This window comes from Gossypium hirsutum, chromosome D13 (assembly GCF_007990345.1).
Source record: "Gossypium hirsutum isolate 1008001.06 chromosome D13, Gossypium_hirsutum_v2.1, whole genome shotgun sequence".
Classification (NCBI taxonomy): domain Eukaryota; kingdom Viridiplantae; phylum Streptophyta; class Magnoliopsida; order Malvales; family Malvaceae; genus Gossypium; species Gossypium hirsutum.
In genome coordinates, this window is record NC_053449.1 from 49,730,144 (window position 1) to 49,738,869 (window position 8,726).

General features: G+C 33.8%; 1 pseudogene; it reads right to left on the reverse strand.

The window, feature by feature from the left end:
* Positions 1-234: 234 nt before the first annotated feature.
* On the reverse strand, positions 235-5,781 carry LOC107919532 (uncharacterized; annotated as a pseudogene).
* Between the last annotated feature and the right edge of the window lie 2,945 nt (positions 5,782-8,726).

Consider the following 8,726-nt stretch of genomic DNA (forward strand, 5'->3'; position numbering starts at 1 on the left):
TACATATTATAACCCTTAAACTAGATAAATATTATTTATTTTATTAATACATATGATTAAATTTAATAATAAAGAATAATTTAATCATATTTTAATATAATTATTATCAAATATAATTTGATAAAATTAAAAATAAATAATTTAATAACATTCTTAATATAATTATTATTAAAATATGAATTAATAAAAATCATAACATAATCTCATGGGATCACAGTTGCCAAATTATAAATATTGATCCAAAAATAATAATTATTCTCTTTTTTATATATATGAAAAATATCAAACATCTATACACCAAACAAGCAAGCAGACTCCTATTTTAACTTCTCTATATTTTTCCCCAAATTAACATCAATTCCAAAAATATTCCCCCAAAAATATCAAAAAAGAAAAAGGGTCCTGCTCTGCCATTCATGTATCTTCAACCTGAATCACTTTCCATACCCCTCATGTTCTTCAATCCTCTTAGTCTCTGTATCATGCCAAAACTCAACAACAAAAACATGAATAATAGCATAAAAAATTATTGCATTGTAGGAAATGTAAAAGAAGAGAAACCAAATCATATATTACCTTCTTAGAACTCTTCTTCTCCTTAACTGCAATCTTCCCATTCTACAGAATTTTTTTTTTGACAAATCTAGCAGGAATTGTTGTGATCAAAGATGCAATATCTTTGACATCAGCTGCTTTCAAAGAAGTCAATGATAGTCTCATCACGGCCTTGAGTAGTGCAATATAGTGATAACTTTTCTGCATAAAAGGATGAATTTAGGCAACGTGAGAACTTCCTCAATACAGTGACAATGCAAGGAAAGAAAGATTGTTAAACTCACCTCATATGGGCAAAGCTTGTGAGAAATAAGCTCAGCATACTGCACAAAGTCACTTTCAGATTTGGGAATAAAATTATCAAGAGTCTTATCATCACCTTTCTTGGAAAATAGTTCAGTCATTGATTTATAATCGGTTTATTCCACAAGCCTATAATAGAAAGCAAAATGTCAGATCATGACACCTTATTGACAAAAAAGCAATGAAGAAAAAAAAATCACCTTTAGATATATACACATATATATACACACACAAAAATAAAAAATGGGTGGAGGATAACAATAAGACTTCAGCTAATTTAGAAACAAACTACAACGAAATAGTTCTAAATAGAAGTCAGCAAATTTAAGTTCTAGCAGTATTAAGATATTCATGCCAATGTTTATAACAAAAAATCTAGGAAAACACTATGATTCTGTCAATATCCACAAAATTGTTATAAGTGACACTGTAATTAGCCTTAAAGCAAATCTTATGCCACCATAAAAAAGGATACAGGGAGAGGCTTTATCTACATGGTTCTAGATCCAAATGGTAAGAATAGAATACATGAATAACTATTAATGATCAATCAAATTTCTTAATTGATGCAGTAGGATGGTAATGGATCACATGGAGATTTTCTTATCACATCAAGAATGAGGCGCATCTTAATAGAGTTTGAATTACCAAACTTAAGTTATATTCTTATCCATCTGACAATGCCAGGAGATACATGTATCAAAAATCAAATCAGGACCAATCCAGAAATAACTAATAACTTTCAGAATAACACAAGCAAATCCATACACCATGCTCAACACTTGTAACTAAGTTTTTCTTGCCTATGTTTAGTTGGTTTAAAAGGTTGCAATTTTGAACATGTTTTCCAGTATAGAATTTTAATAAGTAATAAAAAGATCTATAGGACCAAAGAGCCCCGACAAGAAAATACACTAGTAAACGTAATTAATACAAGTTACAATGAAGAGGTGGAGCAAGTTCATCTTTATCTTCCCATGATTCCTTGATATCAGAGTTATCAATATCTTCATCATCCCATTTGCTTTTAAGTTGTTCCTTTGTAGGGAGAGGTGGAATCTCATCCTCTGCAACAATAACATACAACTTCCTGAGCAAAAAAGAAGAAGGGGATTTCAAGAAAAGGAAACCAAAAATAAAAAGAATGACATAATGCAATAAGTTCTCCAACTAAGATTGGAAACATACCATAATCTTTAGCACTTATTAACAACTCAAAAATATATGAAATGCAGAATAGAAATGAATCTAGTTTAAGGTCTCTTTACACTTTAAAATTCCTATACAAAACTACGAGGCGACCATCAGGTAATGTTTCAAGAAAAGAACTGATACGAGACGTAAATTCGAATAGAGAAAAGAGAAAGAATTTAGAAGAAGAAGAGAGAAGATTGGAATACTTCTGAGATAAGAAATTTTCTCTGTATTTTCTGCATAACTGTTTTGCATGCAATGCATACAATATAAAGAAAAACGAACAAACCAAATGACGTGGAGTATTCTGTTATAACAAAACGCAAAAATGCCCCGTATGACTAATTCCCAAAACTCCCCGTTTCAATTAAAAATCACACGTGTCTCCTACTAACTTTCTTGGCTCATAACAATACTCCCTTCCCAAAGAACAGCCTTGTCCTCAAGGCTGAAAATGAGGAAATTTGGTTTGGATTGCAGTCAACACTTCGGTCACAGCTTGACTTCCTTTCTTAACCATCCTTCTGTCGATAATGCGAACAGGCTCTTTTGGTAAAGCACCATGAACATCTACCAAAGGCAACTGGGTTTGAGTTGGGGCAGACCCCACATGTTTTTTCAATTGTGAAACATGGAATGTAGGATGGATACGGGAGTGTTGTGAAAGTTGCAAGGTCTTTGAGTCCTTCACCTTAAGTTCATGGTGCTTCCATTGACCGTGAACACTGTCGTACTTAAACATGTAGGTCATATAATCAGTGGTGATGAAAGGATCATTAACAGCAATGAGCTCAATATCATTGCTTTGGAGAGCAACTCTCACAACCAAACATCCAATCCTTCCGAATCCCTGTTGTTGGTCTGCCAAAGGCTCTAGGTGGTTTTTAACGATCTTCATAAGTTCAGATGAACGAAATCCTCCCAACCACAAAAAGCACCTCTCTGCAGGTGTTTTCCACATACCATATAGCATGTGAAATACATCTGCCTTGGAACGAAATCCTCCCAACCACATAAAGCACATCTCTGTAGGTGTTTTCCACATACCAGATAGCATGTGAAATACATCTGCCTTGGCACCAGTGTTTTTTAGCCTGAAAACCTCATAATAATGTGCCATAACACCCCCAACAAGAATGCACAATTCATTATCCCCCATATGAGAATTTACAGCTGATCTTAAGTTATTTATCAGTCGTTGATGTTCATCAAGCCAGTGACCATATTTCATGTCAAATGCCAGAGCAGCATTTCCTGCAACTGTATGGCCATGGTCCCCAGAAAGTCCAGATGCGATAAAAATACCCTGCTGCCGTGCCCTTTGAAGCTCTTGCTCTAGTTCTGTAAACCTGAGTCGACTACTCTCAAGCTGCTGAACATAGGCTTTTTTTCCTCAATCTACTCTTCCTTGCAGCTTCTCGATTCTGAGCAAGCCTGCGAAGTGTCTTTTGATCACCACTTTTTGACTTGGGTTGATCCATCGTATTCACCATTACAGCTCCATGTTAAACTCCATGAAGCTATTTTTTTATAGTCAGTGTCAACATCAGTAGAAGTGTCAGTCTGTTGGCTATTATCGGCAATGCCAGAGTCAGGCCAGTTCTCCATTTGGCCATTTCCCAACGGGGCACCAAATGTTACGCCCTTCTAGTACATGAACTGCCCTGTATCCAAACACCCCGTTCCACTTGAAACTATTGTTGTTGCACCAATGCTCATGTTCAAGGCGCCATAGTGCAAGGTATTAGCAACAACACCAACATTGTTGGATTTTAAACAAAAAATGGAGCCTTGCTGTTTCAAGTTGACCAGCTCCCTCATCGGATCCCCGAACGGCCCATATCCAAAACGATTTTGGAGGCTCTTTATGTACGCCAGCCACGACAACATTTGTAGGCCACCATTTCTCTGAGAATAGAAATGATGCAATTCCAATGCTCTGCCTTCTAAGTTCAACATCACTATACGAACCTTATTCACTTCAGGTATGCCTTCCACTTCAAAATACTGTTCCAATTTGGTCCACCATTCCCGGAAATCATTTCCATCAAACTTAGGACACTCCAATCGACTGGTTTTTAGTAGAAACTCCTGCCTCATAAGAAGGATTCCGCACCTACACACTACCTCCATCCGTGACAAAAGGTTTCGTCTGTCCTTGAGGTAAGTCGGTGGTTTTGGGTAAGAACCCATGAGGAGCTTCCAAAACCCCATTTCCCTTAACAACTGCAGCATTTACCGATGAACCAGTTGGTGGTGGTCCGAAATACTGAACCAACAACGACTGTAAGTCACCTCGAAACTCTATTTTGAACTCCTGTAGTCAAGATTCCATCTTGGCCTCCAAATGCGCGATTTCCTCTTGGATTTTTGAGATTTCCTGCTGCATATTGCCCACCTCTTTCTGCAACCTCGTCGAAACACCATCGCCAAAGAGATTGTGAAAGCTCTGATAACTTTGATACGAGACGTAAATTCGAGTAGAGAAAATAGAAAGAATTTAGAAGAAGAAAAGAGAAGATTGGAAGAATTCTGATATAAGAAATTTTCTCTGTATTTTCTGTATAACTGTTTTGCATGCAATGCATACAATATAAAGAAAAACGAACAAACCAAATAACGTGGAGTATTCTGTTATAACAAAACGCAAAAATGCCCCGTATGACTAATTCCCAATACTCCCCATTTCAATTAAAAATTACACGTGTCTCCTACTAACTTTCTTGGCTTATAACAAGAACTAGTGAATCCCAGCAATTGAAGCCGAGACTAGATTCCCAAGATGTTGCCACAATTACTGATCTTTCACTACATGCAGTTTTTATTTTTAATAAAAAGAAAAAAAAACCTCTAAATTTCTCTTTTTGGTCTGGTAACACCATAGCCAATTTTCCAAGAAACTCAAAGCAAACACCTTTGAAACATCTCAACTCAACCTCATAAAGTCCAAAACCAAAAACAAGAAAAAGCCCTAAATTTCAATAAACCCAACAAGCATTTAGATCTAAAAAAAGAAATTTCCCATAGTCAAGTTCATACATAAATTTCCCACAGTCAAGTTCATACATAATAAAACATACAAAAGAAAATAGAATCACTTTTCAGTCAAAGAATTAACAACAAATTCGGGCCAAAATTAAAACTTACCCCAGTCTTCCATCTTCACTTAACAACAACTCGCCTTGTTATCTTTCCAGCATTTGTTAAATCAAAGCAATGAAATCAAAAATGCAGTGAAAAAGTAAAAAAAAAAGGAAAAAGAAAGGGTTGCAACTCTGTAACCAAAGGAAAAAAAAGGAAACGTAAAGATGGGAAGAAAAGAATGTTAGAGATTAAACGAAAACCTAATGAAACAAGAAAGATATAACATTACATGCCTCTGGATCATAAATTATCTCGATCACATTGCAAAACTCTTCAATAGGCCACTCCTTCCGCCTCACCACAATAGCAGCTGCTATTGCCGCTGATATCACCGAAGAAACGATCGAAAGGCCTCTCTATTTTCTCTCTATTTTGTCAAAGGGAGATCGGGTTGGTGAGGATAAAAGCATGAAAAAGAGGGAGATAAGGTTGGGAAGAAATGGGAAGAAAAATGAGAAAGAGGAAAATACTTCAGAGGTGAGAAAGAAATGAGGGTAAAATTGAAAGTCAGAGGAAAATTTTCACCCACCCATTCGTTGAATAGTTATTCCCAACCCAAACCACCGAATTGAAAACATAACTTTTGCCTTGAATAATCCTATTTGGAATGGGGCTGTAATAACTCATTACAACCAACCAAACAATGGCTTAGTGATGGGCCCACTGAATTCAGTTGTAATGCATTAGTATTATAGCCAACCAAAGTAAGTGTTTGGGTTTAAGATTATTTGAAAGCAAATTTTATTGAATTGTCTTTCATATAGGTTGTTCTATAAGTTCAATATTTTTAGTGTTAAAATTTTCATAAAATAATAACTTATTTTTATTATACATTGATTTTATCATATGAATTCAATTTTAATCTAATTATAATAATTTATTTATATGATTTATAATTATTTATAATAATTTATTTATATTGATTTTATCATATGATTCCACCCAAAATCTTAGATAAACTAAGAAAGTAGTGGTAATGAAATTACACCCTATATTACAACATCTTGACACTGTTCAGGAATGTGAGATTATGGGACATTCCAGAATGTAACTTTACAAGCCATAATGGAAGATTTAGCAAACCAAATGCCCCTTTAGAAGAGTAAGTGGTTAAAAGATTTGTGCTAGCATTTTAAGGTACATGATTTAAGTTTTGGTGTTAACATTTATCTTCTTTTAGATTGTAATGTAAGTTTTGATTGTAAAAGAAAATGAAAAATGAATAAATGAATAAATGTTGCTTTGTTCATGGAGTCTTAACATTTTATTTAGGTCAAAATAACTTTGGGCAATCTATGATGGATTACGTATGGCGTGGGAGAATAATTGGGTGAATATTATGGTCAAAATTGATTGTGCACAAGCCGTGGAAGCCATTTTCGATAGATTGTGTAGGCAACTGTATATGGACCTCCCTTCGAGACCCTTCGAGAATTCTTGAGCTTTGTAGAAGGCAATGGAGGGTGATCATCAAAAAGATTCCAAGAGAAGTCAATGTAGTTACACATATGTTGGCAAGGAGGATGAAAGCATACCCTTACATCCCAAGAGTTTTCCAATAACCCCCGGAAGATATTCTTGATCAATTAAGGATAGATAGTTGTTTTATGCATGATGATTTTGAAATAATACTGTAATTATTTTGGGTGTTATCTATATAAAAAAAATTCTATTTAGGTCAAAATCTGAAATTTTAAACAATGGAGGATGAAAGCATACCCTGACATCCCAATAGTTTTCCAAGAACCCCCGGAAGATATTCTTGATCAATTAAGGATAGATAGTCGTTTTATGCATGATGATTTTGAAATAATACTGTAATTATTTTGGGTGTTATCTATATAAAAAAAATTCTATTTAGGTCAAAATCTGAAATTTTAAACAATTTTATCCTTTTAATCAATTTTAAAAATATAAATCTAATTAAAAATAAAAGTATTGCAATTTTAACATGTGATTTCTACACGAGTCTCTTGCCTTTTTATTTTTTTAAGTAAAACTAAACTTTAGTTTCCATTTAATGATAGTATATTTAAAATTCATTAGTATCTATTAAAAAGGCCTTGCAAGTTTTAATATAGATATTTACATTAAAACATTATCTTTGTGAAAATTTTGATTTCAAATAAAAAAGAGAGTATATTTGCGTACATTACTATTGAAGCAATCAGACAATAAGTAGAAAATTCTTAGCAACTGACTTTATCAAGAAGTTACCTATCTAGATTGGATCTTTAACAAAATTGTGGTAAAAAAAAAGGTCCAACCATAAACGGAGAATGTATGTAGGTTTCACCAACCTAAAAAAGTCTACCCCAAAACAATTTCCATCTCCCTCATATAAATAGGTTAGTAGATGCATCAACAAGACACAAGCATATGAATTCATTGATGCATTTTGGACTAAATTTTCAGTTATAATCAAATAATGACGATAAAATATTATTAGGAGAAATTTTCATCATAGAGGATGATTTTTTTTTGTTACAAAGTTATGTCTTTTGGACTAAAGAACGCTAACACTACTTTCAACGCATAGCCAATAAGTTCTTTAAATCCTAGATCGGATACAGTGTCAAGTTTATGTTGATGACATGTTGATTAAGAGCGTATTCATGGATCAACATATACAAGACTTGCATAAGGTATTCACCATATTGAAGGCACATAATATAAGATTGAATCTTGCCAAGTGTGATTTTGGCATAGGAGATGGAAAGTTCTTAGGATTTATGATATCCAACAAAGACATACAAGCAAACATTGAGAAAATTCAAGCCACTCTATATCTTACTCCCCTAAAGAATACAAAAGAAATATAAAGATTAAAAAACAAGATAATAACACTTAAAAAATTTGTATTGAAGATGGGAGATTAATGCTTACCTTTCTTCAAAGCCCTCAATGTCACACCTGAATTTCTGACCATAACTTAGTCACAATTGAATCAAGGACCCTGTTTTACTTAAAATTTCCAATTTGATCCTACGACATTCTATCTAGACTAAATTGTAAATTTTTAGGTTAAAGTGGGCATTAGACTTAATTATTGAATCTTGGTGTGGTCGGTTGGGAATTTAATGGGAAGGAACTAGCTTAGTCAAATTTTGACTATATTTCATTGCACTAGAGCAAGATGGTTAATGAGTGGAAGATATTATGATTATGATTTTAAATTTTTGTGTGTGTGTTATGTGAAGAGGTAGTGGACAGTGAAAATTTAGGAGTATGAAAAGGAATCGAGGGACATTCTTTGTATTCTTTCATTTTCTCATTCTTCTTTTCCTCCATTCTCTTCTCTGGTTGTTTCGGGCAATAGATAGAGAAGTGTGGAGAAATCGTCTTGCATATGGATAGAGATTTATGATCTAGCTAGATAAATTATCAAATTTGTGAATTGGTAATATTTCTTTATCTTCTGTATAGTCGTTTGTGGATAAATGAAAGAAAGATTTTATATTTTTGGTAGAAACTACGACTGTGGATTTTGAAGAATGAAGCCTTATTTAACTTTGGAAATGGATCTGCAT